This window comes from Colias croceus, chromosome 13, assembly GCF_905220415.1.
Source record: "Colias croceus chromosome 13, ilColCroc2.1".
In the NCBI taxonomy this organism is placed as follows: Eukaryota; Metazoa; Arthropoda; class Insecta; order Lepidoptera; family Pieridae; genus Colias; species Colias croceus.
The window spans coordinates 7,029,989-7,042,285 of record NC_059549.1 but is presented as its reverse complement, the minus strand read 5'-3'; the positions used below and the strand labels follow the sequence as shown (position 1 = coordinate 7,042,285).

The window sequence follows — 12,297 nt, the reverse complement described above, 5'->3', positions numbered from 1 at the left end:
AATGGTAGAGTAGATAACCCATATGGACTTGAACGAATTTCCTTCAAAATTCCTCCAAAGTTTATTTATAGCGTAGCGGCTCCTTCTGGGTTGGGACTACGTCGGGGTCGTGATTTCCTTGCTGTGCAGCAAGGCGTAAGAACTGTTGCTGGCCGTAACGCCCCCTTGGTACGCTCGGTAAAATTAGTAAATGAGTTACTCGCTCTGCTACCGGAGACAGATTTATTTAATACTTCTTTAAATGCGTATAAAACAAATGTTTTTAGATTCTTAAGTAGGTAATTATTTAATGAAATTTGTATTCTATTTTTAATATTATCTTGTATAAAACTAAACATGTAATGCTTTGGGGTAAAACCTGTCAATTACTTGTTATGGAATAAATAAATAAATAAAATAAATAAATCTAAATAATAACCGAAATAATTTTTCAAATCGGAGCTGCAGGCCCTGAGATTAGCGTGTTTTAACAAACAAACTCTTCAGCTTTATAATATTAAGTATAGATAACGATGTCTTTGAAGACCGCAATAGCAATAAAAATGCCCAGGAATGTTGAAGTGTTTTGCCGGTAGGTATGCAGGATGAATAGGCTAGGTCGATTGGGCCGGGAATCGAGACTCCCCAAAGACTGCAGTATTACAAAATACTGCGTTTGTATAGAATCATGGTCCTATTCATAAAATCAATAGATACTTAATTTTAGTGTTAATGACAATACATTAAATATTGCTCGATATCTTGTAGAGTTTTTACTTTTATGTAATAGCTCTACAGTCTACATGTGTAATATTGAATTCTAAATTGCTTGTTAATATTTGCGTATACAGGGTGTAATCGTTAAGTGTGCACAGGCGATTTTTCCGTAAGTATCTATTACAGATAACAAAAAACTTTAAACTGATATCGAAAGTACTTAACGTAATGAGTAAAATGGCCAATAAAACGAGAAATATAAAAAAAATAACTTTAAACCCTCCCATACATTTAGTATGAGATATGAATATCCCATGTACATTTAATATGAAAGATTTTAGATTTTTCTTTCTTTTTTTGATTTTCTTCTTTAATTATTTCGCAAATTTGAAGGGCAGTTCATTTAGAAACTGTAAATAGAGCGCCTCATTGTATTACACAATGAGGACGTCACTTCGAAAATCTGCTATGAATACAAAATGTATGAGAAATAAATTGTATGGGAGCGTTTAATGTAACATTTTTGGATATTTCTCGTTTTATTTTGAAAAAAAATTTCTGGCCATTTTACTCATTAGGTTAAGTACTATCGATATCAGTAAGTTTTTTGATATCTGCAATATTTACGGAATAATCGCTTGTGCACACTTAACGATTACACCCTGTATAATTTATACTGACAAGAATGCAAATACACTTGTCAGCATTTGCCCAAAATATTTGAACAATGCGGATTGTATCTAAACTTAATCTATAGTTATACTTGTTGTACAATATTATGTAGAGTCATTTTCTTTCAAGCGCGCCGTCTACAGCAAATATACTGAAACTTAATTCTTCAGGAAACGTTTATTAGAGGTTGTTGCTAGGATTTATCCAAAGATGGCGCTTTCACTGTACACAAATATATTTAAGGGACATGCAAATGAAAAACGAATACTTTTCATAGAGATGGCGCTTTGCCTTTACTGCATATTGATTTCGTTGTGTTTTAACGAAATTAATAATATACCTGTGTTTTGTATATTTATATCATAATTTACTAGTACCTACAAGTACTTATAAAAGCAAAAATAAACAATAGGAAAACCCAGAGATATAAATTTTATTTTTGATTTTCTGAAAATATTTATTTTCTAACGTTTCTCGTGTTAAAGACGTTCACAACAACATAGCCCAAGAACAAAAAAAAAAATTATTAATTATATAATGAACATCCTTGGTTTAATTTTATATATTCTTCCGTAAACATAGCTTTGATAACAGCTGGAAACGATTATTAGTTATGAGTTATGACCGCAAATCAATCATTGATTGGTGTGTGTTCTTTCGTCACAAGAAGGTAATATATTCTGGCATGAGCGCCAATGGAATTGAGTAAACTAGGTGTGCAAAATTGATTAGGTACCTACGCAGTACGCATGTAGTCTTATAAAATAGGACAGGGAAATAATAAAGAACAACTTGCATTAATGAAATAAACTGGAAATGAGAATATAAATAAAGACATTAGTGGAATATGTATTTAATTATTGTTTCTCGATCTGGTATAAAATGAATAACAGGATGCATGGAAATATAATAATGAGAAGCTTATTTAAGCGTAGAAGTGTATTTCAGTTGCTGATCCCTATTTTTTTATTAATTCGCTACCATTTTTAAAACCTCTTTTGTTGGTGTTTCAAATTATGGTAAGTACCTACATATATTTCGTTAAATAATTTTAGGTCACATGTTTTGTAAAGCAAGATGCTCATAATATTTTCTTGGAGGCTTCCAATCACTTAATGCCCAAGCCGACAAAGTACTTATAAAATAGTAAAACATAATCCCACTGGAAAATTATTTAATAACAAGTAGGTAGGTACATCAACTAAAAAATATATAATGAAAGTGAAACAAAGTCGGGACCTGTATTTAAATAGAACAAGGATTATTGGATAAGCGCCAGTCTTTATTCTTAATGCAAAACCAGATGGAAATATTACTTGGTATTATTGTTTTAGTACTTTCGCGGAGAACAACAAACATTAGGTATAAGTGCTTAGGTATAAAGCTGGTCTTTTTGCTATATTTGTGACGGTCAGAAGATTTCAAAGTTGTTCATAATATTATATGACTTTCTTTAGGTTTGAGGATAAAAGTATGCCGTGGCTTAGAAAGGTTTTCTTTTCTTCTTATAATACGCGACGGAAATGCCCGGTTATCACATCAATAATTCTATGTCGATATATTCATATCGGGCTATCATAACTCTATTTCCTTCCGTGAGTTGTCATTTATCTTCCTGTTAAATTTTAAAGTCGATTTCAAAAGATCAGTTGAAGCTTTTTCTAAATCGAGAAATGGCATAAGGCATTTATATGTATTATGTAGGTAATACAAGGAATGAAGGGAATAATTTAATAGATAATATTAGAAAGAATGAGTAAAAAATACGATTTTTTAAATAAATTGGAAGAAAAAAATAAAATTAATTAATAAAGATTGAATAGAGAAGCCCTTTAAAGTTCTTTTTGCACGATCTAAAAGTAAAACAGAACTCACGTAAATTTATATAAGTACATAAAAGTTCATAATACAAGACATTTGTCTTTTTTTTGTTTTTCTATTTTCTCAACAATATTCAATATCTTTTCATTTGTTCAATATAATTAAAGACATTCCAGCGAAGGTCAAGCCAAGTACAATGAAACACGCCTCGTAGAGACATGTCCTTCGCGTAGCTGGTGCTTAGGTAAGTCTCGCTACGACGGACGGACAGCAATTTAATAATTATGTATGCGGACATTAATAAAAAAAATGTGAGTAGGTAAGTACTTAGGTATGTTTCTTAAATTTAAATTATTTTTGTAGTAGTATTTAAATCATTTTCTAATAAATGGCCGGCTTAATTATATCCTTATAGTTAGCTAGTACCTACTCTTAGCAAACAATACAAAATAAAATAATATAACAATCAATTATTAATATTATGAAAATTTACCATTCTCCTTCGAACTTGGTCAAAACCTTTTAAATTGTGAAATAAAACTGCTCCTACATTAAAAATAAACGACCGTAAACTGTGCATCGTTGGGTCAATATGGGAGTTTTATAGTCCATGACAAGACAAGACTTTATATTGTTTGTGTTTCCTGAAAGTGAGAAAATATATCTATGTTTGTTTTGGATTAAGTCTCCCGACTTAAATAAATAATAAAATGCCTATTCAAATTTCAAAATAGTATCTGTATTGCAAAGCTTACTAAGTATACTGCCACGTACTGGCTTTGAATTAAAAAAAAAGAAATAAATTTATTTAAATAAATTGGATACTTAACATTTCAATTAATAAAAAACAAACCACACCATCATCACAAAGCAATAATGAAATCCTAGATAACATTGTTTCAATAAAGGATTTAACCACAATAATTGATTAAAGGTAAACAACGAGTTAGATATCAATTACCTAGGTGCCAAACTCTTTGATCTATGATCCAAGTTAAACCCTGACCTCTTTACCACGTTTATCACGATCGAAATCATCGATATACACCATGAGTGACCAGCAGTATTCGACCACCGGCACCGTGAAAACGCTTCAGCAGACTTCAGTCGGCAAACGATCGCGACACGCAAACGTCTCTCGCGTATCAATAAAAAGTTTCGAAACATTGTTTATCTGTGGTTACATTTTTTATCTATCAAATTCGAATTGAAAAGCGCGCGACTTTTGTGTTTAAAAATGACTTGACTGGAAATATAATATTATGTATATTTTTTTAATAATGCAATAAAATATGAAAAGTGTCAAGTGATGTGCAAATAGTTGTTATGGTGAGATTTACGTGGATAATGAGAAAAGTTTATCAATAGTACTTATATCAAATAAATTAGTAATTGCCAATTTTGGGATTTTTTTAAGTAATTAGTATTTTATTATGTTCAAATTTGATAATAAATAATTAATTGAATATTAGGTATTTTATCGTTATAAAAGGTAAATACCCATTAAATGGTTCTTAATTCTTATAATAGTGTGGTGAACGTAAGTTTTTATAGGGTTAATAATAAATGATAACCTTAATAAAGATAATTATAACTATTCTGAATTTCTAATAAAACCTTGAGTTTGAGATATAATATTTTATACGAGCTATAATAAAAGCATTGACAAAACATCTTTCTATTCATAAGAATGTGGGTTAAATACCTTTTAAACTTGAATGTGAAACAAGCACATTATGAAATTTCCCCTTCTCAAGAGCAAAGATAAAACCAAGCCATGTGAGAGTTAAACTCGCACGCATTGTATTCAGTATTTTTTAGGGTTCCTTAGCTAAACGGTTAACACTGGAAATGTGTACATGTAAAAACTAAATCTCCAATGATAATTTGGTTAGCTATAAATATTTGAAATAACTTAAATAATATTGTTTGTCCTACTTAAGTAAATATTCTATGTATATAATTAGCCCTTCCTAAAAATTTGTGTCGAATTAAAAGCTCATTATTGTAACACGCTTTTCTTTAATCTCAGAACCTTGATGATTTGAAAAAGGGGCTTAGAAAAGAGTCGAAAATACGATTGCTTCAGTTTGTTGTCTTCAAGATTTTTGAAACGGCACGTTTAGGTATATGAGCAGATTTAAAACTTTTACTACAAGAATATTTTGAGCGTGACCGCGGACACTTGACTTGCGTACATCAAAAACAAATTGAATAAGAAACACAATGTGATTCGTCAGCTGATTTATTTACCAGTAAAGCGGCCAAGTGGCGTTTATTCCTGGATAAAATATATTTCGAATATATTCAAACGGTCACTGACAAGCTTTTGGCTCCAATTTGCCTCCATTTAACTTCGTAAAAATAGAACTATTTATAATAAAAGCTCGTCGATATCGATGTCAGGTGCACATCCATTACGATAAGAAACAAATGGATTACAATACTTTAAGAATGAACAATTATATTGGAATAAGTAAATTATCTATGATATATATAGGATTAGACTTTTTCATAGTTGAGATTTACTAACAAATATTCGCATGATATGAACGCATTGAAACACTCATCAACTTTTCCAATTCCTTTCATAGAGCTGTATAAGACTTGGTCAAAGGTCAAAGATACAGAGCTTTATTTGGTTATTATTTTGTACATTATTATCAATAAATATATGATCATTATTTATATTTCAATGTCACGAAAAGTAGATTTTATTTCGTTGAAATACTAATAAAATTATAGAAATATCACATTGCTTTTCTTACATTAGTTAATTGTTACCTATATTACGGATTTCAAGTACAACACGGCTAACCTTTTGTGGGCGGTTAGATGCTAAATCGAGTATGAAATATGAAAAAAAGGTCATTTGTATTGACTCAGTCGATTTTCATATACAGAAATTATTGACTTTTACATCGGAACAATGAATTTGTTTTATTCAGCAATAGTAGTCGATGGAACTATTAATATAATGTTTACAGCTTACAAAATAATAATATTCGTAGCTAAGCTTTACATGCCATAATTGATACCAGTTTTCATGGCTATAATTGATGTAAGAATAATTTTAAAATGTAAGCTTATTTTATAGATCACTATAAAAAATTTACTCTATTTCATAGAGTTGACAGACCCAATAAATCTCCTAGTATAGTTGTTGTTTTCAATCTACCGCTGTGTAAACAGTTTGTGATTTATTGATCAAAAACATATACAATTGTGAAGAAAATTTTTGTTATTACAAATGCTAGTCTGGAGGGAGTTAAATTGTTTCTTTAAGGGCTGATTTTTCAATCCTTGGTTAAAACTTATTCGTCGAATAATGTATAAAACTACCATTTTTAAAACGTATTCTAATTGCCCGTATTTGACAGTTTACGTGACATTTTAATATTATCATTTAATACTTTATTGGACGGATAAGTTTTATCCAAGCATTGAAAAATCGGCCCTAAACAAAATTACGAAACCAAGAAAATATCTTTATTTAAATTTATTATTATGTAGACGTAAGGTAGACGTAGATGTACATTGTACATAATATAACCTACATAGTACATATTATAATGGGCAATTGTTTCCAAACCAATATAAAATGAAATTATTGTCTGTGCCTATTAAAGATGCGTACCTTTCTACCTATTGCTATTTCATTTGTCTTGTCTGCAATGAAAATGAATAACATAACATACCACGGTTTTTATATAGTTAACAGTATTGACCGTAGACATCAATTTCTAAGCTAGATATCTAGTGTTGAACTAAAAAAGCTACATGAGCCCTTCATAATTTATTCATGATTGTGTATCGTCTATTTGCAGTTAACATGATGTAAAACTTGTAACAGTTCAGAATACCAAGGAAGGAATTCACAGCAAGCGTTCGCACGTGACTTGCAATCCAAAATTTACCATTAGCTGTATTAAACAGTTTGTTGTAGAAGATTGTGCACTTTTGCTACTTTGTATGCATTTAAATTTAGTTTATTGAAGATTATTATTCTATAAATATAAAGCTTGTACTCACATCAGCTAGGTGTATTAAATAAAATATATAGGTAGGTAATTAGGTAGGGACTATTATAGGTGTAGAAGAGATTGTTTGTTTGAACGCGATAAACTCAAGATTTACTGAAAATTTGATTTTGGCTATTCCATTTATCGAAGAAAGTTAGAATGTATAACATGACACTACGACAAATCGCAGCTGAACAGTAATAAAAAATGGAGTGAAGCCGCAATTTTTTATAAAAGGTGGCACAAATTTTCAAGATTCTTTGATGACAAAAACAAATATGCTCACAAATTGACCTAAATCGATGTGAATCGTGAACGTTAAGCCAAAATCATTAATATTATTGATTAATGTTAAATTAACAACGATGTATGAGTATGGTGAACCAAAACGTTGAAAGTAAATAAACTACGCACATTTTAGACAAGGATATACCTACCGTAACTAATTGAACAATATAATATGGAGTTTTTTTTCATAGGTGCTATAGTATGCTGCTCAATTTCAGATTTTTTCAGTAATAAAAACTACTCATAAAGCTTAAAAGCTATTGCATATTTTTTAACACTTTTTTTTTTGAATTTGAACATGATATGAATATGAATATGAACACAATTTGAACATGTAGCAAAACGATTTTGATTTTGTTAACACAGAGTTTTAAAATATAACAATGACTTTGTTAGGTAAAAACAATAAAAATATATCGTACTGATACCATAAAATATTGCAAATGTTTGATGTGAAATAAAATAACATGATATTCAGAATTATTTCTGATAAGAAAGTGAAGGTCTTATGCTTGATCGTCGGCTTCGAAAAAACAAAGAGATTTACATAAAACTTACTTCTAAGTCCCATTGTTTTTGATACGTCAATCAAAGTTTTTGTACTAAGAAATAGAGACTTCAAAAACCAAATAAATATATTACCACAATATTACCCACCTTTTACCTACCTAAGTACCTACCTTAAAGTGTAAAATGAACGTATGTATAGGTAATACAATGATTTATGCATCTTCTTGAGTTGATTTAAATTAAAATAGAGCCTATAGCTATCTATTACTTAATTTAAAGTTTTTGAGGATAACTAAAGAAAAAAACAGCAAAGCTTGTTACAATTGATCAAATTTTACTTCATGGTTATTAAAATTCACGTTTCGTTTTCCATATTACTTTTAGACTTTATATTACAAACATAAAAATTTTGATTGAAAAGTTATGAAAAAAACGTGCTTGATAAAAAATATTTTTTTCGAACTTTAAGGAAACTAGGTTACACTTGAAAGTTTGCAAACCAATCAAATTTCAAACTTTTTTCAGCGACAGCAAATGAAATTATTTTCACACAAATAAGTTTTATTAAATAAATAATTGCCTGATGGAGCCATGCAGGAATTTTACTAATATTTTCAGCCTTCTAGATAATTTATACCTAAGTACGTACTAATAGATACAGAATAATATGTTTGTAGCCTGTAGGTACTATAGTATGTAGTATTTTCATATCTTATTTCAACCAAAACAAATATATAAGCAATATAGTTTTGTAGATTACAAGTCACTACAATCTACATAGTTAGCAATAATGTTGAACAATATACAAGTGGTCCTTGGGCGAAATGTCCTAAAAAGCGTCGAATTTCCGATGTAACTGTGACCATGGCCCGTGCCTTGCGATAATAGACGTCCTTGGGATTGCAATGGTGTTAAAGTGGGCCACAACCGTAGCCCTTCGCAATCTTACGAATAAAACATTGTATTGTGTTAAACAGGCGTACAAATTTACATTGAAGACATGTTTTATTAGATTAGGAAATTTATAGAGTAAGAATTAAAACTATTGTGGTAAATATGATGGATTTTCATTTAGGCAGAAATTCGTAGCGTTCTGAATGAATAAAGGAAAATTTAAAACGATGCTACGAGCGTTTTTATCCTTTCATGCACGCGAATATTTTAATAAACATTTGTGCGTGGAATAGGTTCCACACGATTACTTTAATCACATTGCTTATCTAAATAGGGTTGGTCAAAATTAATGAACGCAATCCGGAAATCCGCTCGTGCCAAGCCCATTTGGATGCGCATAAAAATGTAGTTATTGTAGTTTTGTTTTTACTACGTCTATATCATATTTTATTATTAAGTTATATATATCGATACAGTGTATACTGTAGTTATATTTCATTTACATCGTATAAATTTTTGACGGCAAAGGACTAAATTTTATACAAACGAAAAGAACCAATTTATTTTCTCCCTGAAAATATCGCTTTTTATCATTTTCTAAATTATACATAATAAATATTTTAGGGCGATTATAATGCTGAACGTAAAATCGAATGATTACTTCAATTCCACGTTATCGCACCTGAATACGTGATTACGACGTTAGCGCTATATCTGGCAATATTCCAAATGATGTCAAGAAATTCAGTGAGAAAAATTAAAGAAATGTCGCCATGGACGTCTTACAAATTATATGCTAATGCAGAAACATTACCGTTGCCATTATGGTACCTTTATTGTATACATTTGTATTCATTCTATACAACACCGGATTCTATGCAATTATTATAGTACTAAACATTGTATGAATGTATTACTTCAATTAATTGGTCCTTTTTCTGAATGATGCAATCTCGAAACTAAAAAATAAATGGAAATTTAAAGTGGCTAAATGCCTCAACAGCACTTTTTACGCTTACTCAAAAGTACTTAGATAATTAATGAGACATCTAGAGATAAACAAACTATAACTTTGTTAGTACAAGATGTCACATTAAAGATAGAAATCGACAACGTTGCCTTGGAATCTTTCTGTTTTTTCGTAATAATATATAGTTAACTCTACAAAACAAAAATACTTTTATCAACAGTGCCATGAATAATTTCCTAATTATACATTTGGTGGACGCGTATCTGTTACGTAGGTACGTACCTACGTTTGTGAGCGAATGGCTTGAAACTTTGATGAAGTCAACACGTTTAAGTACCGCAAACTCTACGAAAATTATGATACATTCTATATAACATTAATTTCAAGCCGAAGAGACTGTCAGCAAGACCGTCGTCAAGATTACCTCGGTATGACATTTCAATTATACCTAGCTGAATTTATAGTCTGATAAACAGCAATAGATTAGGATGTATTTTATATAGGAGTATGTTGACAGAGCGAAGCCTACCGGATTTTTCCTCATTACCTTTTCAATTTAACTTTGCCTTGTTATTTACGATCAGTCTTCAACCAGTAAGCACCAATGTTGATATTCCAGAATAAAATATTACACTCGTAAAATTCCAACTTCTCCTTGACAGTAGGTACGAGTACCAATCCTTTATAATTCATCATGGTCACACTCACATGGTCAGACGCATTTAATTATAATAATAGTTGTAAAATGGCATTTGCGTGCAAATACATAATAATGGTTTTCAACACATAATATCATCTAACATGAATACTCGTATATCAGTTTTGATATGTTCTCATGCATTTGGAAGCTTTCCAAAACCTGACGTGTGGACCATCTGATGACAATTTGTGTCGCTTCACAGAAATCGTTTACGTTAATATCTTACTTTACATTTGAACATTTTTGGGTATATTGAGCTACGTTTTTCTAGTTTTATAAATGGTACGGGAGCTAGCAACGTTTAAAAAAAAGTCATTTTAGTATAGTTGGGTTTTTGATATACTGTTTCTCTTGCTATTTCGGTTAGAGTCCGGGCTGTCTGGCTGGCCGCAGTGGTTGCGTTTATTAGTGCGCATCTTATCTGCACAGGAAAATATCCCTAATTTAAAGTCATTTTTTAACGCGTAATTTTTAATCTTTTGCCTTTAGATAGATCCATTAGACATACATTTAATCTGGTTCTGGCGGCATTAAATCTGGTTGATACCTTGCCCAGCTAAGGTACCATATTATGGACATAACGTGACAGCAGCAACCTACAGTTCTTCTTCCTACTAAACAATTACAATAATAGACTGTTATTGCTTCCCTTCCTATGAGAGCACTGTCGACTAAAATATAAGTAAAATAAGTTTTACTACTTCTATGCCTGGATTGAATGCGACCTCTTAAAAGTCATGTAGTACTTGATGTCGACAGTGCTCTCTGTATGTCGCTGTCTGATTCACGGCACACTTCTATAACATATTTGCCATCGTTTCTTATGTGCTCACCATAATAGGACCTTGCTTGCTTAATTTGATATGAAACTAAGGAAACCAACTGCATTGTCATCTTCATGATTTTCAATCCTCAAAGAATCATTTGCAAGTTTCCAGCATGCATCAAATAATATGTGATCAGAGTGAGTGATCTACAAATAAAGAATTAATATTACAATTGGACAAAAGAAAGTGAATATATATAAATCTCGTGTCACAATGTTTGTCCTCAATGGACTCCTAAACCACTTAACCGATTATAATAAAATTCGCACAACTTGTGGAGTTCGATCCAACTTGAGAGATAGGATAGTTTAAACATGTAGGTACCACGGGCGAAGCCGGGGTGGACCGCTAGTATATATATAAAACAATGTGTGTTTACATTTTTGTTTGATTTCAATAGCTAGTACTAAATACCTTAGATAATACTAATCCACTAACCGTTAGAGGAGCAGCCCACCGTTGTATAATTGATAATATTGCGTTATCTTGTAAAAAATGCATATATATGCACAGTTGATGCAGTTCATATTTGTAAATGAAAAATCGGATGTAAAGTCGGTGTCCAGGTAGGGTAGCAGTAGTGAGTCGTAAAGGCAGGTAATCAAAGTCCGGTGTGCAAGCGTTGGTTGGTAGTAATAACAGAGATCGTCAGTGTCCGTAATACGTAGCGAAAGTCGATAAAGATGAAGAAAATAAGTTAACCACAAGCACAAAGTCGAATGTAACGTAACGAAAAACCTCAATCAAATGTCAAAAGTCAAACGACAAACATGACATTGTAATTAAAATTGAAGCGGCCAGTTACATTTCAGAAATATTCTTACAAAGTGCGGCCGCCATGAGTAAAAATGTATAGAATTACGGATTACCTAAATAAATAGCGTGCTAAAAAGTTAA

The 12,297-nt window shown here is 31.0% G+C and overlaps 1 protein-coding gene and 1 long non-coding RNA gene across 6 annotated transcripts in view; both read left to right on the top strand.

Moving 5' to 3' along the window:
- Window positions 1-12,297, top strand: part of LOC123696837 — a 43,570-nt gene that overhangs the window by 21,375 nt on the left and 9,898 nt on the right. For 4 of the 5 annotated variants that reach the window (XM_045643217.1, XM_045643213.1, XM_045643216.1 and 1 more), the window contains exon 1: window positions 4,282-4,518. The exons of the other annotated variant lie outside the window; for it this stretch is intronic. The gene's annotated coding sequence lies outside the window, so the exon portion shown is untranslated. Of the gene's footprint in view, window positions 1-4,281; window positions 4,519-12,297 lie in introns of those variants that run through there. 5 annotated transcript variants of the gene reach the window in all.
- LOC123696840 lies at window positions 6,336-11,885 on the top strand. Its single transcript, XR_006752134.1, has 3 exons — window positions 6,336-6,348; window positions 10,895-10,898; window positions 11,753-11,885. It is a non-coding gene; the product is annotated as an uncharacterized LOC123696840 (long non-coding RNA).